The 27,192-nt window shown below is 39.2% G+C and overlaps 1 long non-coding RNA gene across 4 annotated transcripts in view; it reads left to right on the top strand.

The window, feature by feature from the left end:
• LOC112578487 overlaps positions 1-27,192 on the top strand; it is a 401,319-nt gene that overhangs the window by 91,871 nt on the left and 282,256 nt on the right. For 2 of the 4 annotated variants that reach the window (XR_006543821.2, XR_006543819.2), the window contains one exon: positions 13,229-13,364. The exons of the other annotated variants lie outside the window; for them this stretch is intronic. This is a non-coding gene — a long non-coding RNA (uncharacterized LOC112578487). The remainder of the gene's footprint in view (positions 1-13,228; positions 13,365-27,192) is intronic. 4 annotated transcript variants of the gene reach the window in all.

Genomic DNA, 27,192 nt, shown 5'->3' with positions numbered 1-27,192 from the left:
CATTTTGCTTTTAACAAGCCAACTTCTATGTATTTTGTGAACTTGCTAGTTACAGTTGGATGTTTATGTAGAAGAATTCTGTTTGAAACATACTTGGAAATCTACTTAAAAATTTATTAGGATCCTGTTAGGATAGTGTTTGTTTTGATCTGAAAAAAAGTCTTTTCTGAAAAAGCATCGTCTGTTTGAGAATGATAGCTTATGGTGAATGGTGTTGGATTCGTGATCTCCGAAGAAGATTTAACTTCGGGACCAGGGACCAGGCTTGAACACTCAAGAGCTTTTGTATAGCAGAGTTTTATTAAAGTATAAAAAGGGACAGACAAAGTTTCTGACATAGACATCAGGAGGAGGACAGAGAGTGTCCCCCTGCTAGTCTTTAGCAAGGGAGTTATCGACTTTTTAAGTTAGTTCTTACAATAAATCAAAAGAATGTCTCAAGGTTGTAGAAATTTTACTGCACTCACTCCCATAATATACATTTTAAGATAACAGGATTAGCCAGAAGGTTTTTAGGAAGGAGAAACTGTCCTCAGGCATGATATATTGTTGTTGTATAATCCTTGCTACTGTTAAGTCGCTTCAGTCGTGTCTGACTCTGTGCAACCCCATAGGTGGCAGCCCACCAGGCTCCCCTGTCCCTGGGATTCTCCAGGCAAGAACATAGGAGTGGGTTGCCATTTCCTTCTCCAATGCATGAAAGTGAAAAGTGAAAGTGAAGTTGCTCAGTCGTTGGACTCTTAGCGACCCCATAGACTGCAGCCTACCAGGCTCCTCCATCCATGCAATTTTCCGGGCAAGAGTACTGGAGTGGGGTGCCATTGCCTTCTCCGTCTGAAGATATATTCTAGCAGAAAACAATCTTCCTTGAAGATACTGAGTGACAATTCCATAAAATCCTTAGTACAGAGTTTAAACTGAGTTGTTTGTTGGTTAATCATCAGTTCCGGGCTTAAAGAAAAAAACATTCTGTGTGACTAAGACTAAGGAATGTAGACAGAAAAAAATGTTTGTCTCTTCCTCCTCCTTGAGAATTCTGGAGCCCTATCTCTGCTTCAAGAGCCCCAGACCCCTTTCTCCTCCTTGGGGACCCTGGACTTCTTACCAACCTGCCTAGGAATTGACTCTCTCAAGAAGCTGGCCCTTCTTCAGGATCCACCCCCAGATTTCAACCATTTCTCAATTTCATTCAAGGATTATTTACTTTTACATACTTCATTTTCATAATTCCTACAAATTAATGTTTTCAACAAGCAAGTATTTACTCCATTATTATCCTTCAAATTTGATTAACAATGAAAATAAAAAAATCACACAGCAGAATCCAGAAGGTAGGTATGGACTACTGACTATAATGACCTTGGATTTCTGCTGAATTTTAAATATCTACCATCTATCTCCCTTGGAGAAGATGACTCCTGATTAGAAAAGAGTGGCTCATTAATCATGCAAGCAGATTTGATAATAAATCTTGAAATCTTTACAATAACAACAAAAACCTTGTTATACACATTGTGGAGACATTTCTAAAGAATGAAACCCTTGTTTGAACATATGCTTTTGTGAACCTCACAGAGTCAGGACTGATGCTGATCTTGGTTTGGCATTGAATATGAGTAGGTCAGGCTCTTACACGAGAGCCTATTTGGATCTCCATAGTGAAAATGGTCCCTCTTCTCCTTGAATGCAGTTTCGAAATGGCTAAATTCTATACCTGTAGCAATTTCTGGCTGATTTTCAAGAAAAATCCAGGGAATCACAAATTACAAAGTAACCAGTCTTGTACAAGTGTTTAACAACTTGGCCTCATGTAGTCTTTGTATTAAATATATCATAAATTAAAGAAAATAAAGATAAATTAGGCAGCAGATATTAAAATTTCATTGCTCTCAGCATGTATGGAGGTAGAGGTTGTAGAGTCATTTGCTTAGTGTTTTCACAGTCTAGATTCAGCCCGCTTTTTCAGTTACTTCGTACAGCTTTTTAGAATCTTAAGTGTCAGGAATAAAGAGGTTCTAGTTTTTTAAAGAAAATTATGTTTATCCCTATTAAATCTAATAATGAGATCTTTGCAAATAATTCAGACAGCAGGGCTGTCAATCATCAGAGCTTCTAATAGGAAAAATACTTGTCCTGTGCAGTGGTGCAGTGAGCATGTGGGGGAAGTGGGACATTTACATAATCTTGAGCCTAATGTCTCATGTCTGCCTAGACAAAGTGGCTTCTAACCTCTCTGAAGACGTGTTCTCTCAAATCACAGTAGTTTTTTTTCATTTCTATTGATCATTAGTAAGTGAATGCATTGTTGTTGTGGTTTAGTTGTGAAGTCATGTCCAACTCTTTTGTGACCCCATGATCTATAGCCCACCAGACTCCTCTGTCTATGAGATTTTCCAGGCAAGGATACCAGAGTGGGTGGCCATTTCCTTCTCTAGGGGATCTTCCCCAACCCAGGGATTGAACCCACATCTCCTGCATTGGCAGGCAGGCTCTTTGCCACTGAGCCATCAGGGAAGCCCAAATAAATGCATAAAGAATAAAGTTAGAAAATCACTGTCTTGGTACTTCCAGCAGAATTATATCAATAGTTATTTAAGCTAATGGTCAAATGTTGTTGGGAACAGGAAATTCATGTGGTCTTGAAATATCATCCCTTAGATAATTTGTTATTTTTTTTTCATTTAAAAATATTGAGATGTAACTGATATACAGCATTGTGTAATTTTAAGGTATATAATGTGTCTATTTGATATATTTATGGGGGCTTCCCCAGTGGCTCAACGGTATAGAATCTGCCTGCAATGCAGGAGATGCAGGTCAATCCCTCGGCCGGGAGGGCATGGCAACCCACTCCAGTATTCTTGTTGGGGAAATCCCATGGACAGAGGAGCCTGGCAGGCTACAGTCCATGCAGTCTCAAAGAGTTGGACACGACTGAAGCAACTGAGCACAAGCACCCACGATATATATATATATATATATATATATATATATATATATAGTTAGTATTCCTGGATCTAAAGTTTGTATTACAGCTCTAAAGTTTGTAATACTGGATTGTTACTACCTGTATTATGATATCGATATATTAGATCTTCAGAACTTACTTACTGGTTTCAAGTTTGTACTTTTAAACATTTCTCCAGACCTCCAGTCCCTGGTAACCACAATTCTACTGTGTATGAGTTCACGTTTTCTAGATTCCTTACATAAGTGAGATCATACTTGTCTTTCCTTGCCTGACTTTTGTCACTTAGCATAATGCCTTCAAAGTCCATTCTCATGGTCACACTGTCAGGATTTCCTTCTTTCTCAGGCTGGATAATATTCCATTATATATATAAATATACATTACATCATGAGAAATGCTGGACTGGAAGAAACACAAACTGGAATCAAGATTGCCGGGAGAAATATCAATAACCTCAGATATGCAGATGACACCACCCTTATGGCAGAAAGTGAAGAGGAACTAAAAAGCCTCTTGATGAAAGTGAAAGTGGAGAGTGAAAAAGTAGGCTTAAAGCTCAACATTCAGAAAACGAAGATCATGGCATCCAGTCCCACCACTTCATGGGAAATAGATGGGGAAACAGTGGAAACAATGTCAGACTTTATTTTTCTGGGCTCCAAAATCACTACAGATGGTGACTGCAGCCATGAAATTAAAAGATGCTTACTCTTTGGAAGGAAAGTTATGACCAACCTAGATAGCATATGCAAAAGCAGAAACATTACTTTGCCGACAAAGGTTCGTCTAGTCAAGGCTATGGTTTTTCCTGTGGTCATGTATGGATGTGAGAGTTGGACTGTGAAGAAGGCTGAGCGCCAAAGAATTGATGCTTTTGAACTGTGGTGTTGGAGAAGACTCTTGAGAGTCCCTTGGACAGCAAGGAGATCCAACCAGTGCATTCTGAAGGAGATGAGCCCTGGGATTTCTTTGGAAGGAATGATGCTAAAGCTGAAACTCCAGTACTTTGGCCACCTCATGCAAAGAGTTGACTCATTGGAAAAGACTCTGATGCTGGGAGGGATTGGGGGCAGGAGGAGAAGGGGACGACAGAGGATGAGATGGCTGGATGGCATCACTGACTCGATGGACGTGAGTCTGGGTGAACTCTGGGAGTTGGTGATGGACAGGGAGGCCTGGAGTGCTGAGGTTCATGGGGTCGCAAAGAGTCGGACACGACTGAGCGACTGATCTGATCTGATACATTACATCTTAATCCATTCATCTGTGGATGGACACTTAGGCTATTGTTTTTGTTCCTTGGCTATTGAGAATAACACTGCAATGAATATGGGCGTGCTGGTATTGCTTTCAGCTACTGGTTTTGATTCTTTTGAATGTATATTCCAGGCATGGGATTACCAGATCATATGATAGCTGAATTTTTAATTTTTTGAGAAAACCTGATACTGTTTTCCACTGTGGCTTAACAAAGTTCCATTCTCATCAACAGTATACAAGAACTCTCTTTTTTCCACCAGGAATTTTTACCTCTTATCTTCTTGATAAAAGCCATCTTACCAGGTTTGAGGAGATACCTCACTGGTTTTGATGTGCATTTCCCTGATGACTAGTGATGCTGAGCATTTTTGCATATACCTATTGGACATTTATATGTTTGGAAAAATGTCTTCAGGTTTTTTGCCTTTTTGGTAATCAGATTATTTGCTTTTTGTGTTATTGAGTTATGAGTTATTAATATTTATTTTAACTTTAAGCCCTTATCATCTGTATGCTTTGTAAATATTTTCTCCCATTCTGTAGGTTACCTTTTCAATTCACTGTTTTCCTTGCTACACCGAAGCTCTTCAATTTAGTCCTGCTTATTGCAGTCTTTGTTGCTTGTGATTTTGGTGTCTTATCCAAGAAATCCTTGCTAAAGCCAGTGTCAAGAATCTTTTTCCCTATGTTTTCTAGCAGTTATACAATTTTATGTTTTATGTTTAGATGATCTGTTTTGAATTTTTGTTAGTGGTATAAGATAAAGGTCCAGTTTTATTCTTTTGTATGCGGATATCCAGTTTTCCCAGGACTATTTATTGAAGAGACTGTCCTTTTCCTTCATTGTGTGGTCTTGGAACCATTGTTAAAAATTAGTTATTCAGTTCAGTTCCTTACTCAGTTCCAATTCAGAACCTTGTTCTGTTCAGTTCAGTCACTCAGTTGTATCTGACTCTTTGCAACCCCATGGACTGCAGTACGCCCGGCCTCCCTGTCCATCACCAGGTCCTAGAGTTTACTCAGACTCATGTCCATTGACTCAGTGATGCCATCCAATCATCTCATCCTCTGTTGTCGCCTTCTCCTGCTGCCTTCAATCTTTCCCAGCATCAGAGTCTTTTCAAATGAGTTAGTTCTTGCATCAGGTGGCCAAAATATTGGAGCTTCAGCTTCAGCATCAGTCCTTCCAATGAATGTTCAGGACTGATTTCCTTTAGGATGGACTGGTTAGATTTCCTTGCATCCTGGAATGCAAAGTCAAGTGGTCCTTAGGAAACAACACTACTAACAAAGCTAGAAGAGGTGATGGAATTTCAGTTGAGCTATTTCAAATGCTAAAATATGATGCTGTGAAAGTGCTGCACTCAATATGCCAGCAAATTTGGAAAACTCAGCAGTGGCCACAGGACTAGAAAAGGTCAGTTTTCATTCCAATCCCAAAGAAAGGCAATGCCAAAGAATGCTCGGACTACCGCATAATTGCACTCATCTCACACATTAGCAAAGTGATGCTCAAAATTCTCCAAGCCAGGCTTCAGCAGTATGTGAACCGTGAACTTCCAGATGTTCAAGCTGGTTTTAGAAAAGGCAGAGGAACCAGAGATCAAATTGTCAATATCCACTGGATCATTGAAAAAGCAAGAGAGTTCCAGAAAAACATCTACTTCTGCTTTATTGACTACACCAAAGCCTTTGATTGGATCACAACAAACTGTGGAAAATTCTTAAAGAGATGGGAATACCAGACCACCTGACTGCCTCCTGAGAAGTCTGTGTGAAGCTACAGTTAGAACTGGACATGGAACAACAGACTGGTTCCAAATAGAAAAAGGAGTATGTCAAGGCTCTATATAGTCACCCTGCTTATTTAACTTATATGCAGAGTACATCATGAGAAACGCTGGGCTGGAGGAAGCACAAGCTGGAATCAAGATTGCCGGGAGTTCACCTTATATGTATTGTTTATGTCTAGGCCCTCTATTCTATTCCCCTGCCTGTGTACCTACTTATATATCAGTACCATACTGTTTTGATCACTTTGTAATAATGCTTAAAATCTGGCAATGTGATGGGTTCAGCTTTGTGCTTTCTCAGGATTGCTTTGAGTATATTAATACAAGGTCTTCTGTGATTTCAAATTTTAGAGTAATTTTTTTCTATTTCTGTAAAGAATGCTGTTGGGATTTTGATTAGGATTGCATTAATTAAATATGTAGTTCACTTTGGGTAGTATACATGTTTGCAATATCAATTCTTCCAATCCAAGAACATGAAATCTATTTCCATTTATTTGTATCTTCTTCAGTCTTTTCATCAATGTCTTACAGTTTTTGTTGTACACATGTTTCACCTCCTTGGTTAAACATACTTCCAAGTGTTTTATTGATTTTTAATGCTGTTATAACTGGGATTGCTTCCTTAATTTCTCATTCAAGTAGTTCACTCTTACTGTATAGAAATGCAACTGATTTTTGTATGTTGATTTTGTACCCTGCAACTTTACTGAATTGATTTATTCTAACAGTTTTTTCTTAAATGAAGTCTTTAGAGTTTTCTCTATATAAAATCATATCAGCTACAAACAGGCAATTTTACTTTTTCCTTTCTGATGTGAATGTCTTTTATTTCTCTTGTCTAATTACTCTGGGTAGGATTTCTAATACTCTATTGAATAGAAATGGCAAAAAGTGGGATTCTATGCCTGTACCTGATCTTAGAGGAAAGGATTTTAACTTTTCACCACTGAGCACAATGTTAACTGTGGCATTGTTGTATATGGCCTTGATTATGCTAAGTAATGTTCCTTCTATACTGGACTTCCTTCTTACCCAACTTATTGTTTTTTGTCATGAAAGAATGTTCAGTTTTGCCAAATATTTTTTCTGTATCAGTTGAGATGATCATATGATTCTTACCTTTGATCTGTTAATGTGGTGTAGTACATGTACTGATTTGTGTATGTTGAGCTATCTTGAGATAAATCATGCTTGATAATAATGAATGATTCTTTTTAATGTGCTGTTGCATTCAGTTTGCTAATACCTTGTTGAGAATTAGATAACATGATTTACAGAGGCAGAAGTGAATCTTTCTTTGCACTGGAGAACATAAGCCTGTGATTCCCTTAACCAAGTGATCAAATTAATGTTCCTTATTGTGAGACAATGATTATTATGTGTCCTGATTTAGTGAAATAAGTATACAATAGCACCCCTGTAACATTTTTTTGCAAAAAAATGTATAAGCTGAATCTTTTAGTCAGTGGATTCATCAATCAGACAAGTTAATTACATGACATATTCTATTACAAGACCATTGGCCTGGCCTCTGGCAAAAACTCAATGCCATAAGAAAAAGGGTACATTGCTGTATTAAAAGAGACTGAAAGAAAAACAACCAAATTCATTTTCTGAATCTTGTCTAGATCCAAGGTCAGAGGAAAAACCCAAACTTTTGAAATATTTTTAGGAATTGGTAAAATTTAAATTCAGTGTCTCTCTTCCCCTCCCCCTCTCTTTCTCCTCTTCAATAGGTGTGAGTCATATTGTGGTTGTGTAGAATTGATATTTCCTTATTTTAATCTTCAGTTCAGTCGCTCAACTGTGTCTGACTCTTTGTGACCCCATGAATCACAGCACGCCAGGCCTCCCTGTCCATCACCAACTCCTGGAGTTCACCCAAACCCATGTCCATCGAGTCAGTGATGCCATCCAGCCATCTCATCCTCTGTCGTCCCCTTCTCCTCCTGCCCCCAATCCCTCCCAGCATCAGAGTCTTTTCCAATGAGTCAACTCTTCGCATGAGGTGGCCAAAGTACTGGAGTTTCAGCTTTAGCATCATTCCTTCCAAAGAAATCCCAGGGCTGATCTCCTTCAGGGTGGACTGGTTGGATCTCCTTGCAGTCCATGGGACTCTCAAGAATCTTAGGAGACATTAAAGTATTTAGAGGTGAAAAGCTGAAGTCTGAAATTCACTTACAAATATATCAGGAAAATGAAAAAAAAAAAGTCATTGATGAGCACCCAAGAGAGTGAGAGAGAATGGAACTGTATTGCCAGTAATGTTACAAATGGGTGAATCTACATGAAGGACAGATGGCTGTTTATGTGCTGTGCTTCCAATTGCTCTGTAGCTTTGAAACTGTTCAAAATAAAAGGCAGGGGAAAATCTACTAATTTATTTGAACATACATGAACGTCTCTTAAATGTTAGAGAAAGCTGAATTCAATAATTTTTGAAATACTCGGAATTTTTTTAAATATAAAATCAACTACTTATATTTGAACAGTCAGAACATTTTATGTGGGTGACATCTTCTTTCAGCCTATAAGCATTTGCTTACTAACATGTAAGATACACAGATCTCTTAAAATAACTGTAAACTTGCTCAAGTTCAACTCTCATAGGTACCTGTCTCCTTGGAAAGAAATCTGTTGGAGATTTCTCTAAGGAAACCTCTGTAGAGGTTGTGTGTTTGGTCGCTCTGTTACGTCCAGCTCTTTGCAACCACATGCACTGTAGCCCGCCAGGCTCCTCTGTCTGTTGGATTTCCCAGGCAAGAATACTGGAATGGATTGCCATTTCCTTCTCCAGGAGATCTTTCTGACCCAGGGATCAAACCTGTGTCTCCTGCATTGGCAGGTGGATTCTTTACCACTGAGCCATCTGGGAAGCTCATCTATAGAGGTTAGCTTCCTTGTAATCAAAGTTAATCTGATCTCTGTGCCAAGCATAAAGCTATCTTCATTTCAGAAATAAAATTACACCATGTGCAGCTGCTTTGAAACATTCTGTTCATTCTTGGGCTGATTGAGGGATATTGTTCATTCTTAGGCTGATTGTATCTGCATTGCTTGGAATGGCTGCTCTGCTTCTGATGTCGGTCCTGTGGACTTTTCCAATGCTCTGCAGAAAAACACCACAAACCCTTTAGATCTGTGTAAAATCAAAGTTGGTTTGATGTATTTATCTTTCCATAGGTATCCTGTTTGCTTTCCAACATCCGTATCTCTTACTGTAACAGGGGCACATTTTACTTTTTTCCCCCTTATATTAATATGTGCATTAATTAATTTGTTATGAGATTGACCTCTCCTTTTCTGTTGCTTATTTTTATATAAAATCAGTTTTGTTAAACTTATAGAAAGCCATTCGTTCAAGATAACTGCTCTAACTTTATGCTCCACAGTTAACCCTTCTAACTCTTTTATGTAGGGTTACAAAGTCCCAGGTGGCACCTAGTCATAGAGAATCCACCTGCTGATGCAAGAGATGCAGGTTTGATCCCTGGGTCAGAAAGATCCTCTGGAGAATGAAGTGGCAACCCACTCCAGTAGTCTTTCCTGGAGAACACCATGGACAAAGGAGCCTGGTGGGCTACAGTCCATGGGGTTACAAAGAGCTGGACACGACTGACTGCACCCACACAAAGTATCGTGGATCTTCTCGATCTCCTGGTTCTGTTCTCATGTTCAGCTTCTATGTGAGCACCTCCTTTGTTTTTCTCCATTGACCTTGTGTCTTTCAATTGGATTTTGTTCCTAGCACTTCTTGCTCAGTGTTGGACTTTGTCCTGTAAGGGAGTTTAGGCAGTTGACTTTGAGTCCATGGGACACAGACTGTTCCAGTCTCTTCAAAACTCACCACAAGGGCCCACACCCTCACCCACCACTGGACTATGCAAAATTCACCCAGTGCCGGCTGCTGTTCTCACATTGGCCTTCTGTAATTTCCAGTGAGTTTCTGTTGGCTATTTTAGGACTGTAGTCTTAGACTGTGGAGGATACCCAGTTCTTTCTTATGCTTCCTATGATGCAGATGCTCTATGTATCTGATAGCTACTAAAAGTTTGTTTGTACCAGCCCTTACTATGAGGTGTATGAAGATACTTTGTCACCTAAGTTTGTTGGAGATGTTGATCATCTCTTTGTTTTCTGGCTACTTGCCTGCTTTATATAGTAGGATTTAGTTAGTTAGTTCAGTTGCTCAGTTGTGTCCAACTCTTTGCAACCCCGTGGACTGCAGCACACTAGGCTTCCCTGTCCATCACTAACTCCTGGAGCTTACTCAAACTCATGTCCATTGAGTTGGTGATGCCATCCAACCATTTCATCCTCTGTCGTTCCCTTCTCCTGCCCTCAATCTTCCCCAGCAGCAGGGTCTTTTCCGATGAGTCAATTCTTTGCATCAGGTGGCCATAGCATAGGAGTTTCAGCTTCAGCATCAGTCCCTCCAGTGAATATTCAGGACTGATTTCCTCTAGGATTGACTCTCCTTTAGGTTTGATCTCCTTGTAGTCCAAGGGACCTTCAAGAGTCCTCTCTAATGCCACAGTTCAAAAGCATCAGCTCTTTGGCTCTCAGCCCTCTCCATAGTCCAACTCTCACATCCATACATGACCACTGGAAAAACCACAGCCTTGACTAGACAGACCCTTGTTGGCAAAGCAATGTCTCTGCTCTTTAATATGCTGTCTAGATTGGTCATAGCCTTTCTTCCAAGGATCAAGCATCTTTTAAGTTCATGGCTACAGTCACCATCTGCAGTGATTTTGGAGCCCCAAAAATAAAGTCTCTCACTGTTACCATTGTTTCCCCATCTATCCGCCATGAAGTTATGGGACCGTATGCCATGATCTCAGTCTTCTGAATGGTAGGATTATTCTTCTTAAGAAGAATTTAAGAAAAACGAAACTGCCACTGCCACCATCTTCGCTGAATCAAATTTTATTATGTTCATGAATACAAAATGAAGTAGTATATCACCATCCATGGCATTACTTTCAACAAATAGATGATTTTGAACTAAATATTTTTGTGACAAAAATACATAAAATTTTCCTTTGAGTAGGAATGATTTATCTGTCATTATCCATGGACTCATGAAATTGACTGAGTTATTTTATGAACATGTTTCATGTTTTTCTCTTCAGTTAGTCCTCCAACCTCTACTGCTCTACATTTTTTCAAAGAAGAAAGACGAAGAATGATAATTCTTTGTCTAGAACCACAGACATGGATTTCCCACTATTATATTGTAATCCTGCTTTCCAAAATCATGAACCATACTCTACTTCCTAATTCTCTTTACTTCTGAGTTATACTTTGCTTAAAAAATTACTCATATGACTCTACTTTTAGTTTGTTATATGTAAATATCCTCTGGATGTATAAGCAATGCAGAATCTTAAACTTTTATCCTTTCCAAGGTTTTTTTTGTTTGTTTGTTTGAACTATCGAGATCTTAAGTTAGTGTAGAAACAAATCCTAGTGGTTGATGAAATAGCATATTATAAGGAAAGGTGGGAATGAAAATACATTAAATTGGAAAAATTAACTAAATTGGAAAAATTAACTTGAAGTCATACTTTTAAGATAAATACATATTCCTGCTCAGACATTTAAAAAAAAAAGTCCAATAGCGTCTGTCTTTTGCCCATCAGCATTTCTTTACTGCATCCCTAGTGTCCAGATTTTGTTTGATGTCCAATTTTGTCCTCTGCATAGAAGGGACCAGATCTTGTGGAGGTGTTTAATTTCCTCCTCAAGCCAGGAAAGAAATCAATCTATGTGTGGAATATTCTGTTGTCAGAAAGCAAAAATGCTTTTGGAGATGTAAGGGACAGTAAAAGAGTGAGGAGATCTACTTAAGAGGACTCAGCAACAGTAACCCTTAGAAATTTGCATCAAATAATAATAATAGTTATAAATTCATGGCTTTTTACAGATGCTAATTTCTAACACCCTGAGTAAAAAAGTTAAGTGTGATGTTAAGTGTGCGAAGAATAGTTATCATATAAAAGGAGCACAGATATGTTTGGATAGTTTTAAAGTTTTTATTTTTTACAGTGGAAATATTACTATGTGTGGTATTTTTAATTAAATATATGTGCGCATGCATGCGTGTGCATGCACACACACACTTGTTTCTGTGTAAGGAGGAAAGGAATCCAGTGTAAAGTAGGAGCTCTACCAAGAAAAGGAAATAGTGATCAGCACTGTGGTCATATGAAATAACCAGCAAATTAAATATAAAAGTTAATCAGACCTGTTGATCAAGAAGATGGAAATTTCAAAAATTCATTTCTAGTAAAGTAGCCTAATCTTTAATAGCCTAATCTCTTGAGTCTAACAGCTCAAGAGGTGAGATATTCATAGAGATTAAACCCTAGATGGCTCTAGTAATTAAAATTTTAAAGATTCTAGAAAAAGTATATACTTTTAATAATAATGAAAATAGACTAGATTCATATATCATAGAGACAGGCCAAGGGATTAGGGACCAAGAAATCCAAAAGTTGAAGAATACATCATTTTCAGAAAAGGCACCAACTTAAATGAAACTTAAAACATTTACTATATAAAAAGACTCAGCTTATGATGCTCAGTGTCACTTCTTTGAATCACTGTGGTCATTACAGTCAGATCAAGGTCCCAAGGCAGAGTTTCCTAGCCAACAACTAGAATCTGCAACCTTGATTTGTGTGACTATGATCTTTTTCTTTTGTGTCTGGTTAGCTTAACAAAACTCTTAAGAGCATCTGAAAATAGCACTATCAATGTGTCAGAGTTAGGGGCAAGAAGAAACAAAGTTAATTTTTTTTTTCACCATTTTGATAACTAGCTTTAATGTTAAGGTATTATAAATTTTGGAATCACTGAACTTCAGTTATTTGCTGTTTTAGATACTTTAGTAACCTCAAAGGAATCAACCATATTAAATCTATAATTACAGTTTAAGGGAATTAATTAATCACATTTCTAACTGATGTCCAGGTGCTCAGTAAAACAATTTTGAAAGTTTTTAAAATCATAGATGAATAATTTGGGCTCACTAAATGAGGTACTATCTAAGTGGGTATTCCTCTCCTTAAATAAAACCCCCCTTGGTCATAATCATGATTGGTTCTCTATAAAGGAGGTTTTTAATTTTAAACATATCTTCTCTTGTCTATGAAACTTGAACTTGCCTTTCAAATTCTTTTCACCCTGCATTAAGAAGCTGCAGCAATGAAACGAGACCAGCATTATGACTCACTCCACGGTGATTGATCATGGTGTCCGCCACCAGCCCTTGGCCATCTATTCCTGTCATTGCTGAAATGGAAGCAGAAGACATCAAACACACTGAACAAGTAGGTTGTGTAGAAGCAGAATTTACTTGCTGAGTAGTAGATCTGCAGACTGAGCTTTGTAGCAGGATCTTAAATAATGGCCTGAAGGAGAGATAAATGAGGCATAGGATGATACTGTTGAAGTATTTGAGGCAGGTGTTTGTTATTTTGTCTTCTGCCCCTTCTTTTGGGGGAGCTCTTCCTTTTTCTCTATCCTCCCCATGTGCTTCTACAGTTATAGCCCATTATCTCCTCCCTATAGAAATGAGCATGTGTCATTTAAGACACTGGAGTTGTACACCCTCTTGGGCACAGCAGCTCATTAAAGAAGGCAGCAGGGGTCTGGGACCATGATTCAAAATTCCTTCAGAGTTTATTTATAATGCGGCAAAGATTCTTCAGGATCCTTGCTAATCCTCAGCCTCCACTTTGGTCTTGATTTGGAAAGGATGGTCCTGGCTGGTGATGGTGGTCATGATCTCTGACTCAAGAAAGAGCCCATCCATGGTTGAAAGGTAGAATGAGGGTTTCGCTAAGAGAAGAGCAGGATGGGACTGAAGAGAAAAGATGCTGATGGTTTGAGTCTGCTCCAAGCCCCTGAGCAGCGGTCCTTGGTTTTTGTTGCACTTATTACAGTTGCAGGAATGTGCTGGCTATCAGTTACTTCTCAGCTCTAAACCTACTCTTTGTCCTAATGTTTGGTAATGGATATAGGCTTTGTCAACTGCATTTGTTGTTCAGTCACTAAGTCATGTCCAACTCTTTGTGATCCTATGGACTGCAGCACACCAGTCTTCCCTGTCCTTCACTCTCTCCCAGAGTTTGCTCAGATTCATGTCCATTGAGTCAGTGATACTATCTAATCATCTCATCCTCTGCTTCCCTCTTCTCCTTTTGCCTTCAATCTTTCCCAGCATCAGGGTCTTTTCCAGTGACCTCTTTGCATCAAGTGACCAAAGTATTGGAGCTCCAGCATCAGTCCTTCCAATGAATATTCAGGGTTGATTTCCTTTAGGATGGACTGGTTTGATCACTTTGCGGTCCAAAGAACTCTCAAGAGTCTTCTCTAGCACCCAATTGAAAGGCACCAATTCTTCAGCACTCAGCCTTCTTTGTGGTCCAACTCTCACATTCATACCTGCAGACTGGAAAAACTATAGCTTTGACTATACGGCTGCATTTATCCTTTACCAACTGGCTTGATGTTAAGCTCTGCCAATAGATGGTGCTGTGGAAAGGACAGCAAGATAATATGAGAAGGACCTTTTTCCTTCTGTTTCCTCTTTTTCTCCTGTGACATCAAGCAGAGCAGAGCTCAGTGGGTCGCTTGCCTATGGTTCTGGCAAGTAGCCTGGAGCCTGTTTCTTCACCTTGGTTAGTGGCTATGTGTTTCTGCAGCCGCCAGTTCCTTCTCAAATGTCAGAATCTCTCTCGCGGGAGAAGACCCCTCCTTTAAGTTTCTAGGTTCCCTATTCACTTCTTTGAGCTTAATAGTGGCAACAGCTTTCTGAAGTGGCTACCCTTTTATACCTTAACATTTTCTTTTACTCCTTTCAGTAATTAACTACCTATTACCCAGGTAACAATTCTTGGTATTAATACTGTCCTTGTTCAAATTACTGGTATTTTTTTTTTGTCTTCTAATTAGACCCCAATGAATATAGCAAGCTGTCTGAATTTATTACTCTCTAATAAGTACTAGTTTTGCTTAAGGGAACTCAATTTGCATTTCTTCTCTTGTTCCAGCTCTTCAGTTATTGTCTGGACTCTATTCAATAAATCATCAAAAAATATGTGAGGCACTAGGCCAAGCACTCTATCGGGGGCTTGGGGTATAAAGAGGAGCATGCTAACCTACTGTCAAGACACTAGACTATCATTTACAAAATAATTATGTATTGGGTGGACAGATACGTAAACAAATGATTAAGATACAATATGATAAGTGTTGAAGATATGAACAAGGAATGAAGAAGCATGAAGAAAGGCGTGATCAATTTTACAGGAGGAATGGACATGTGGACACTAGATGGGAAGGGAGTGGTGGGATAAATTGGGAAAGTAGTATTGACATGTATACATTACCATGTGTAAAATAAACAGCTAGTGGGAAGCGGCTGTATAGCACAGGGGGTTCAGCTCAGTGCTCTGTGATGGCCTAGAGGGGTGGGATGGGGGGTGGGAGGGAGGCTCCAGAGGGAGGGGGCATGTATGCGCATAGTTGATTTATTTCCTTGTACAGCAGAAGCTAACACATTTTGTAAAACAATTATATTCCAATAATAAAAATAAAGATCGAGGAACTAAGTGGTCAAGGAAAGATTGGCAGAGGAGTCAAAGATTTTTTGCAGGAACTTAAAGGGTGAATACGTATCTACTCCAGAGGAAAGTGGAAGAGGGAATAACAAACCAAGGTCTGGACTTGCTGAGCTTGTTCAGGGAACTACAGTTGGTCATTGGCTATAAGGGGGTGTAAGAGAAGAAAGCTGAGGGCTGTGGTTTTCCAGGTAGCTAGGAAAGGAACATGTGGGTTATATTAAGGAGTTTGGGTGTATTCTATTCATAGCTGAACATGTAAGTTTTTCCTTTATACTATGTACTCGGGGCTTCCCTGGTGACTCAGACAGCAGAGAATCTGCCTGCAACGCGAGAGACCTGGGTTTGATCCCTGGGTCGGGAAGATCCCCTGAGGAGGGCATGGCAGCTCACTGCAGTGTTCTTGCCTGGAGAATCCCCATGGACAGAGGAGCCTGGGGGGTAACAGTCCATGGGGTCACAAAGAGTCAGATACCACTGAGCGACTAAGCACACACAGCATACACATACTAGGCCCTGTGCCGAGTTATCACGTGCATTGTTATATTCTTATGTAATATAGAGCGAATACTCTTCTTACGCACGTTGTGTGTATAGAAAAGTAAATCTAGGTACACTGAAATACAATTGTTCCCCCATCCACAGGGGACACGTCCCAAGAACGCCCCCAGGGGATGCCTGAAACCACAGATAGTGAGAGTATTTATGGAGGAGGGCATGGCAACCCATTCAAGTGTTCTTGCCTGGAGAATCCTATGGAGATAGAAGCCTGGCAGGCTGTAGTCCATAGGGTCACAAAGAGTTGGACACGAGTGAAGTGGCAGCACACATGACACGTGTGTGTGTGTGTGTGTGTGTGTGTGTATATACACGTGTTTATATATGCATATATACACTTGTTTTTTTCCTATATGTACATACCTGTGATAAAGTTTAATTTCTAAATTAGGCACATTGAGAGATTAACAACAGTAGTTATAAAATAGAACAATTATAAAAATTAATTTAAGTAATTTTAGGGCTTCCCTGATGGCTCAGCTGGTCAAGAATCTGCCTGCAATGCAGGAGACCTGGGTTCAGTCCCTGGGTCAAACAGATGCTCTGGAGAAGGGAATGGCAACCCACTCCAGTATTCTTGCCTGGAGAATTCCATGGACATATATGTATATATACTTGTTTATTCCTATGTGTACATACCTGTGATAAAGTTTAATTTCTAAATTAGGCTCAGTAAGAGATTAACAACAGTAATTACAAATAGAACAATTACAACAATATGGTATAGTACAGTTATGTGAATGTGGTGTTTATCTTCTTGTCAAAGTATCTTCTTGTACAAATTTAATGCCTTTTCCATCTTAATAGGCACTTGTCACATACCACAGGCGTAACTTAGCAGTTTGAGGTGTGGCAGCAAAACCAGCTTGAATTTTTTTTTTCCCTTTTTCACAGTTTCACAGAAGCTTCATTCTTACCATAGATCTTAGCAGTCTCAGTACAGGATTCTTTTTAAGTCTAGAACTTTTACCTCTTCGCTGATGGGAAGCACTTTTATAGCTTTTCTTTGGCATGCTTGAAGTCCCAGCATCACTATTCTTGGACTTTGGGGCCATCATTAAGTAAAATAATTGTTACTTGAACATGAGAGCTGCAGTACCTAGAGAGTCCGTCTTAGAACCAGATGGCTACTGAGTGACTAATGAATGGGATAAGCAGGACGAATGGATGATTCACATCCCCGGTGGGACAGAACAGGACAGTGCAGGGTTTCATCTTGCTACTCTGAGTGGTGTACAATTTAAATCTTATGAATTATTTATTTCTGAAATTTTCCATTTAATATTTTCCCATTGTGGTTGACCCTGGGTAACTGGGAAACTGAAAAATGAAGCTGCGGCTCAGGGGGACCACTGCAACTTTATTATGTGCAAATGACCATGCAATAGTAAATGGGAAGGGTTTATCACCCAAATATATAAACAGCAAAGTGTAGCTTTTTGCCACTAAGCTGTACTGTTTCCACAGACTATAAATACTTAATGAAGCTATTTTTATGACTGGAACTCACATGATATATTGTCCATTGCCCTCTATTTCAGTGGTGTGCCGGAGATAGCTTGTACCAGTTTGCAGGAGCCAACTGTGCCCATCTTTTTTCCAAATCTAATCAGTGACTTGTGTCAGCAGGTTGAAATCTGCCATGGCAATATTTACACCATGGAAATAGGCAAGCACTACAGATCAGTTTCTTTTCTATAAAACTGGTTGTTAAATATATAGCATCACTGCTGTTCCAAACTCTTGGATTTTTAATATACAGAAGACATGGACCTATTGTTTTCCCATCTATTTTGCTTTCTTGTAAATTGAATGATATTTGATCCAATAGTTAAAAAATCATTCTGGTACTTAAATTGCATTACTCCACATGGTATCTTCATAGTAAGCTGATGTTTTCTGAGATTAAACTCAGAACATTCACCAAGAACTCTATTTTATATTTAATCACCAATTTCATCACTATTTTTGCTATGATGACTCTTATGGGTTTTTATCACTTTTTCTAAAATTTATTAGTCAACTTGGATTGCTGTTGCCATTCTTTTTCTGCTTCAAGTATGTGCATGTATATACCTCATCTTAGGGACTGGGATTATATTTACTTTCCTTTATTTGTTTTCTATTTCAACTTGTCAAGGAGAAGTTTTCCTGGGCAGGCCATGGTATAGTCATTAAAAAAGAAATCCAAAGTAGGAAGCCTTATTCTGGAGCATAATTCTGTCTCAACTAAATTGAATGCATAATTGGAAGCATAGGGTTGAGTGTGAGCTCGCTCAGTGCTGCCAACTTTCTTCTAAGAGCATCATCTTTCCTACCCTCACTTTTGTGGGGATACTTTTCCTTAGTAGATTTCAAAATGATGATTCTTTCTAAGATAGCCTCATAGCATCTCAGATTTCCATCATATATTTTCTCTGTGGATTAAATCAGAGGTCCCCAACTTCTAGGACCTAATGTCTAATGATCTGAGGTGGAGCTGATGTAATAATCATAGAAATAAAGTGCACAATAGATGTAATACACTTGAATCATCCTCAAATCATTCTCCTTCCCTGGTCTGTGGAAAAAAAAATGTCTTCCATGAAACTTATCCCTGGTGCTGAAAAGGATGGGGACCCCTGGATTAAATCACCACTCATTCAGAACTGGGTCCATCTGTTCTATTATTATTCTAAATGAATGATGTTATATCAATACTTACCATGTTGCTTTAGGAGTGACTCTCAAAGCTAACTGCTAAAAGGAAAGGAGATGAGCTGTGGAAAATATTCCAAAAGTGACTTGAGTATACTAAATTTAGGGTGTATATTGCAATAGCCACCTGAGTAGTGACTATCATACCATGCAATAATCCATGTCTGATTGATTGCTTTGGCTCAACATTTTTAGAAAAGCATGTTCAGCATAAATCACTTATATGCATTTTCTTTTCTTTTCTTTTCTTTTTTTAACTAAATAAAGACAATGATTTTGCCAAGATCAGGTATCCTCAAATATTTATTTCAGAGAGAGAAAAATAACTTATTGAGTTCGGAGCTGTCTGGTCCCTTACCAGCCCTGAAAATACTGCTTTTGTGATCTTTCAAAGCTCTAATGTCTTTCAGATCAGATCAGTCGCTCAGTTGTGTCCGACTCTTTGCGACCCCATGAATCACAGCACGCCAGGCCTCCCTGTCTATCACCAACTCCCGGAGTTCACTGAGACTCATGTCCATCGAGTCAGTGATGCCATCCAGCCATCTCATCCTCTGTCATCCCCTTCTCCTCTTGCCCCCAATCCCTCCCAGCATCAGAGTCTTTTCTAATGAGTCAACTCTTCGCATGAGGTGGCCAAAGTACTGGAGTTTCAGCTTTAGCATCATTCCTTCCAAAGAAATCCCAGGGCTGATCTCCTTTAGAATGGACTGGTTGGATCTCCTTGCAGTCCAAGGGACTCTCAAGAGTCTTCTCCAACACCACAGTTAAAAAGCATCAATTCTCTGGTGCTCAGCCTTCTTCACAGTCCAACTCTCACATCCATACATGACCACAGGAAAAACCATAGCCTTGACTAGATGAACCTTTGTTGGAAAAGTAATGTCTCTGCTTTTGCATATGCTATCTAGGTTGGTCATAACTTTCCTTCCAAGGAGTAAGCGTCTTTTAATTTCATGGCTGCAGTCACCATCTGTAGTGATTTTGGAGCCCAGAAAATAAAGTCTGACACTGTTTCCACTGTTTCCCCATCTATTTCCCATGAAGTGATGGGACCGGATGCCATGATATTCGTTTTCTGAATGTTGAGCTTTAAGCCAACTTTTTCACTCTCCACTTTCACTTTCATCAAGAGACTTTTGAGTTCCTCATCACTTTCTGCCATAAGGGTGGTGTCATCTGCATATCTGAGGTTATTGATATTTCTCCCGGCAATCTTCATTCCAGCTTGTGTTTCTTTAGGACAACACACAAAAATATAGACTGTGTACCACCAACAAATCAAAAATGTAAAAATATAGACTGTGCACCATCAACAAATAAAAATATTTATAGGCTTCTTCCTACACGGGAGAGAGGAAAGAAAACCTGTCTGTAGAGACCAAAATGTACTGAAGTGGAGGTGAGGAGAGGAATAGCCCAAAAAGAAATAGACTCTACTACTTTGTAATGTCTCAGGGAAGAAGAAAGGCCTCTATGTGGTACATGGAGAATGGGGTGGGAGCTGGGGAATACCCAGGGCAACTTAATGAGGTAGTCTTAGCCCCAGAAGAGTCTAGAAGAATCAGAATGAATTGGATAAAATAGTCATTCCACCTTGAATGTTATAGAACCAATTTATCAATAAAAGTTATGGTTCACTTGTTAATGCTGGACTAATTTGTATAAATGTTATAACTTAAATGCTTCCCAGGTGGCTCAGTGGTTAAAAAATCCGCCTGCAATTCAGGAGACAGAGGAGACGTGGATTCAATCCCTGAGTTGGGAAGATTCCCTGGAGGAGGAAATGGCAACCCACTCCAGTATTCTTGCCTGAGAAATCCCAAGGACAGAGGAGCCTGGCGGGCTATAGTCCACGGGGCCACAAAGAGTCGGACACGACCGAGCACTGCACCACAACGATGATGAACTTAAATACCTGTGACCCTGGAGTATCACGATATTTAACAACTAATAATGCTTTACCAGTGACCAGTCAGAACCCTGGTCACAATGCTGGAGCCACTTTGTGTAGCCAGGTGTTGACACTTTCCTTTTGAGATCCTCAAGATGTCAAAATACTTCCAAAGGAGGGCTTAATGATGGGAAAAGTGGGTACTCAGGAGGTGCTGGGCAGTGGTTATATCCTAACTCACATGGACATATTTCAGTATGACTAAATATGAACATCAATCAGAATGGCTGTACTAATATGTACTGGTTTGGATATTAATGGGTCCCAACTCAAAAATTCTATCTCTAGGATTTTTCTCAGAGGAAATGAGCCCAAATATTGAAAATACTATGTGCATCATGATAGTCACTATGAGAACTCATAGATTGTAGAACAACTGGGAATAACCTGTATATTCCATAGAGGGCTATTTAAGTCTTGATGTACTTAATAGAATGGTATGCAGTTTATAAAATGATCGTTATGAAAGCTTTATAATGGCAAACAATTCTGTAATACAATGTTGAGTTATAACACTGTGTTTATGTGTTGCACATTTGTATTTAAAACATGCATATGGGTACAGTAGCAACCATATTTTCTGTTGCTTGCTGTCTGGGGTTCTATTAAGTATGGACTCAATGGAAACTCCAAAACCAGTTTCACAAACACTTGTGTTAAACCAAATCTTTTCAAACTTTTGCAATGGGTTAAAAAGTAATAATTTAGGGACAGAATTTTAAGTTGATGTTTATGAACATTTGTCTTGCGTGTTTAAGCCCACTGTTCAGACTGTCCATATTCTATTAGTGTAGGTATTCTGCCACCAGAGCCCAAAGCCCAGGATTCACTCTTGTTAGCTCTCTTGCCTTTATCTCCTGATTATGTCTTTATCAGCAGCATCTTCAAAATCTATCTTGAATCTGCCCTCTCTCCCAGCTTCCACTATACCATTCTATTCTAAACTGCCCCCACCTCCTGTCTTGATGCTTATGATAGTCTACCAGCTTCCATTCCCACCCCATCTAGAGGGCCCACAAGCTTCATACCAGCTGGGGCAAGCCTTCTGGCACATCTAGCAGATCTCTTATGCTCTGGCTTAAAACTGTCAAATGGCTCTCTACATCTCTTAGAATAAAATTCAGATTCTTGCCAAGGTCTAAGTCTCCTACCTGACTTGGCCTGTGTCTGCATCTCTAAGCTCATCTTTTCCCACTCTCCTATTACATGCGAAACCCCTTCAGACACCGTCTCTGGTTTTTTCCCTAAAGCACATCAAACTCATCCGACCTCTAGGCATGTGCCCAGATTATTCTTTCTGTCTGAAAACCTTGCCTCCAGAAACTTCAGCCCCAGATTCCTCCTTATCATTCAGGTTCTAGACAAGTTAGTTGGTATTTCTACATGTGTTAAAATTTGTAGGTATGTAAGGGCTTCCCCAGAGAAGGCAATGGCACCCCACTCCAGTACTCTTGCCTGGAAAATCCCATGGATGGAGGAGACTGGTAGGCTGCAGTCCATGGGGTCGCTAGGAGTCAGACATGACTGAGCGATTTCACTTTCACTTTTCACTTTCATGCATTGGAGAAGGAAATGGCAACCCACTCCAGTGTTCTTGCCTGGAGAATCCCAGGGACAGAGGAGCCTGGTGGGCTGCCGTCTATGGCGTCGCACAGAGTTGGACATGACTGAAGTGACTTAGCAGCAGAAGGGCTTCTCAGGTGGCGCTAGTGGTAAAGAACCTGCCTGTCAATGCAGGAGACACAGGTTTGACCCTGGGTTGGGGAAGATTCCCTGGAGGAGGGCATGGCAACCCACACCAGTATTCTTGCCTGGAGAATCCCATGAACAGAGGAGCCTGGCAGAGTTGCAAAGAGTTGGACATGACTGAAGCAACTTAGCATGCATGCATCATGTAGGTATTTAATATGCAGGACTCTTTATACTGTGCAAATGTTATGAAATAGCTCCTCTTAATGGGATTGGAGATAGCATGAAAACTTGCTCCTCATTGGCTTGATCTGTGTATTTTTTTTTTTTCTGATACATTTCTTCTGTGGCTTCTCATTTTAAGAACAGTTGGAAGGTAGGCAAATTGTTCTTTGAGTATTACACTTGTATTTGTCAACAAGCATTGTTTACTGCAGGACTTTATTTAAGCCATTTAAAAAGAGGTCAAACTGTGTGTATAATAGTAGAGACAAAAGAGGAACGAAATGTTTGTGGCTGCCTGAAGTTTCTTGTTGCTAAGCTTCCAGCAAAGAAAGCTTGAGATGCATGCTCTCCTGTCTGAGAAGCTGCTAGAAAGGTGAGCATGGTAGAAATTGGACCAAAGATAGTGGATACATTTATAAATTTGCATCTGTGATTGTATATTTTCAGTTTAAATATGTGTATCATTGTTACTTTGATCATGCTAATCAGCATTGTAGTTGTTACTTTGTTTTAACTAATCATACTAAATTTAAGATGAGAATAATTTTATTTTATGAAAAGTCATTTTTCCTTAATGTTTTGAAGTACAAAATAGACATTTAAATTTGTTTGTAAAAGTTGAAAATGACCTTTAAAATGAGCATGCGTGCATGCTAAATTGCTTCAGTTCAGTTCAGTTGCTCAGTCGTGTCTGACTCTTTGCAACCCTGTGAACCGCAGCACGCCAGGCCTCGCTGTCCATCACCAACTCCTGGAGTCCACCCAAATGCATGTCCATTGTGTGTGTGATGCCACCCAACCATCTCATCCTCTGTCGTCCCCTTCTCCTCCTGCCCTCAATCTTTCCTATCATCAGGGTCTTTTCAAATGAGTCAGCTCTTCGCATCAGGTGGCCAAAGTATTGGAGTTTCAGCTTCAACATCAGTCCCTCCAATGAACACCCAGAACTGATCTCCTTTAGGATGGACAGGTTGGATCTCCTTTCAGTCCAAGGGATGCTCAAGAGTCTTCTCCAACACCACAGTTCAAAAGCATCAATTCTTCTGCGCTCAGCTTTCTTTATAGTCCAACTCTCACATCCATACATGACCACTGGAAAAACCATAGCCTTGATTAGACAGACGTTTGTTGGCAAAGTAATGTCTCTGCTTTTTAATATGCTGTCTAGGTTGGTCATAACTTTCCTTCCAAGAAGTAAGCGTCTTTTAATTTCGTGGCTGCGGTCACCATCCGCAGCAATTTTGGAGCCCAGAAAAATAAAGTCAGCCACTGTTTCCACTGTTTCCCCATCTATTTGCCATGAAGTGATGGGACCAGATGCCCATGATCTTAGTTTTCTGAATGTTGAGCTTTAAGCCAACTTTTTAACTCTCCTCTTTCACTTTTATCAAGAGGCTCTTTAGTACTTTTTCACTTTCTGCCGTAAGGGTGGTGTCATCTGCATATCTGAGGTGATTGATATTTCTCCCAGAAATCTTGATTCCAGCTTGTGCTTCCTCCAGCCCAGAATTTCTCACAATGTACTCTGCATAGAAGTTAAATAAGCAGGATGATAATATACATCCTTGAAGTACTCCTTTTCCTATTTGGAACCATTCTGTTGTTCCATGTCCAGTTCTAACTGTTGCTTCCTGACCTGCATACAGGTTTCTCAAGAGGCAGGTCAGGTGGTCTGGTATGCCCATCTCTTTCAGAATTTTCCACAGTTTATTGTGATCTACACAGTCAAAGGCTTTGGCATAGTCAATAAAGGAGAAGTAGATGTTTTTCTGAAACTCTCTCACTTTTTTGATGATCCAGTGGGTGTTGGCAATTTGATCTCTGGTTCCTCTGCCTTTTCTAAAACCAGCTTGAACATCAGGAAGTTCACGGTTCACATATTGCTGAAGCCTGGCTTGGAGAATTTTGAGTGTTACTTTACTAGCATGTGAGATGAGTGCAATTGAGCGGTAGTTTGAAATTGCTTCAGTCATGTCCAACTTTTTGTGACCTTATGGACTGTAGCCCGTCAGGCTCCTCTGTCTATGGGATTCCCCAGGCAAGAATACTGGAGTGGGTTCCCAGACTCTCAGCCAGGGGATCTTTCTGACCCAGGGATTGAACTTGTGTCTCTGGCACTATCTCACTGCAGATGGATTCTTTACCACTAACCCACCAGGGAAGCCCTTTAATATGGGAGGCAGATTTAAGTCTCTACTCATCATAATTAAGTTTAAAATGGGAGGCAAATTTAATTCTGATGAGTAGAGACTTATTGGATATTGTGACATCAATATCATAAAGTATGTGGGAAGAATAAAAATGATTTTGTTTATGATTGATAATTTATTATCAACAAGATATATTGTGATAGCCATGTTTTATGTAAGTCCTATTGTAACCACAGAAAATATTTATGGAAGATTCAAAAAAGAAAATAAGAATGGATCAAAGCATGACACTACAAAATAGCCATAAAGAACCAGGAAATACAGCAAGAGAGACAAAGAGGAACACAAGAAATACAAAGCAGAAAACAATGATCAAAATGACAATAATATACCTTCCTATCAGTAATTACTGATGTAAATAAATGTAAATGAATTAAACTCCATAATCAAAATATAGGGTGACTGAATGAATTTAAAAAATACCTGCATGCTAAATCACTTAAAAATTTTTTTTAATTTATTTTAATTGAGGTATAATTGATTTACAATATTGTGCTGGTTTTAGATGTACAACAAAATGATTCAATTGTTTTTTTTAGACTACATTCCATTATAGGTTTTTACAAGATATAATTCCCTGCACGTGCATGCATATTCAGTTGTGTCCAAGTCTTTTGTGACCCCGTGGACTATAGCCTGCCAGGCTCGTCTGTCTGTGCTGTATAGTAAATCCCTGTTGGTTATCTATTTTATATGTAGTATTTATATCTGTTAATCCCATACTCCTAATTTTTCCCTACCTTCCCCTTTGATAATCATGTTTGTTTTCTATGTCTGTCTGTTTTTGTCTTGTATATAGATTCATTAGTAATATATTTTAGATTCCATATATAAGTGATAGTATTTGTCTTCGACCCTCTTCACTAAGGTATTCTCTAGGTCCATTCATGTGATTGCAAATGGCAATATTTTATTCTTTTTTATGACTTTGTGTTATTCCATTGTGTGCATATACACCACATCTTCTTAAGCCAGTAATCTTTGATGGGTGTTTTGGTTGTTTCCATGTTTTGGATATTGTAAATCATACTACTATGAATATTGGGGTACATGGCTAAATCACTTTAGATTAAAGGACACACATAGGCAGGAAGTAAAAGGATGGGAAAATAATTCCATGCAAATGGTAATGAAAAGCGAGCAGAAGTAGTTGTAATTATATCAGATGAAATAGATTTTAAGTCAAAACTGCCACAAGAGACAAATAAGTACTTTACATAGTAATAGTCAATCTAGTAGGAAACTATAATATGTATAATAAATATGTAAGCACTCAACCTTAGAGCACCCAAATACAAGAAGCAAATATTAGCAAAACTAAAGGGAGAAAGAGACAGTGACATAATAGTAAAAAATATTCAAAATCTCACTTTCCAGAAAGAATAGAACAGACAGAAGATGAGAAAACAGAGGACTTGAGCAGTGTTATAAAACAAATGGACCAGACTGACGTACTTGGTGTGATTTTAATCTTCTTAAATTTCTTAAGACTGGTTTTTGACCTATGTGTAATATTCATCCAAAAGTAACAGATGACACATTCTTAAGAACACACAGAATATTCTCTAGGATAAATCATAGGTTAGGTCAAAAACCAGTCTTAAGAAATTTAAGAAGATTAAAATCTCAACATACGTGTAACTAGTAAGGAGATTGAATCAGTAACCAAAAACCTCCCAGTGAGAAAGGGCTATGGCCTGATGGCTTAGCCATCAGGAATTTTGGAGAATTCTTCCAAAAATTTAAAGGATAATGAAAGCCAATCCTTTTCAAACTCTCCCAGAAAGTTGAAGAGGAAGACTTCCAGACTAAATTTTTGAGGTTGGCATTACCCTGATGCCAAAGCCAGACAAAGACACTACAAAAAAATATACTACTACAGGACAATCCCTTGGAGGAGGAAATGGAAACCTACTCCAGTATTCTTTCTGAGACAGTTCTGTGAACATAGAAGCCTGGTGGGCTACAGTTTGTGGGATCACAAAGAGCTGGACATGACTTAGCTACTGGGTGCACATGCACAGGGTGATATCCCTGGTGAATACAGACGTAAAAATTCTCAACAAAGTGCTAGCAAGCCAAATTCAACAGTGCATTGAATGGATGGTACAACGTGAGCAGTGGGATTTATCCCTGGGATATAAGAATGGTTCAGTGTTAAAAAAATCAGCATGATATACCACATAAAGAGAAGGAAGGA

Source organism: Bubalus bubalis, chromosome 13 (assembly GCF_019923935.1).
Source record: "Bubalus bubalis isolate 160015118507 breed Murrah chromosome 13, NDDB_SH_1, whole genome shotgun sequence".
Taxonomy (NCBI): domain Eukaryota; kingdom Metazoa; phylum Chordata; class Mammalia; order Artiodactyla; family Bovidae; genus Bubalus; species Bubalus bubalis.
Note: the sequence above shows the minus strand (reverse complement) of the source record. Positions and strands in the feature narration are given on the sequence as shown.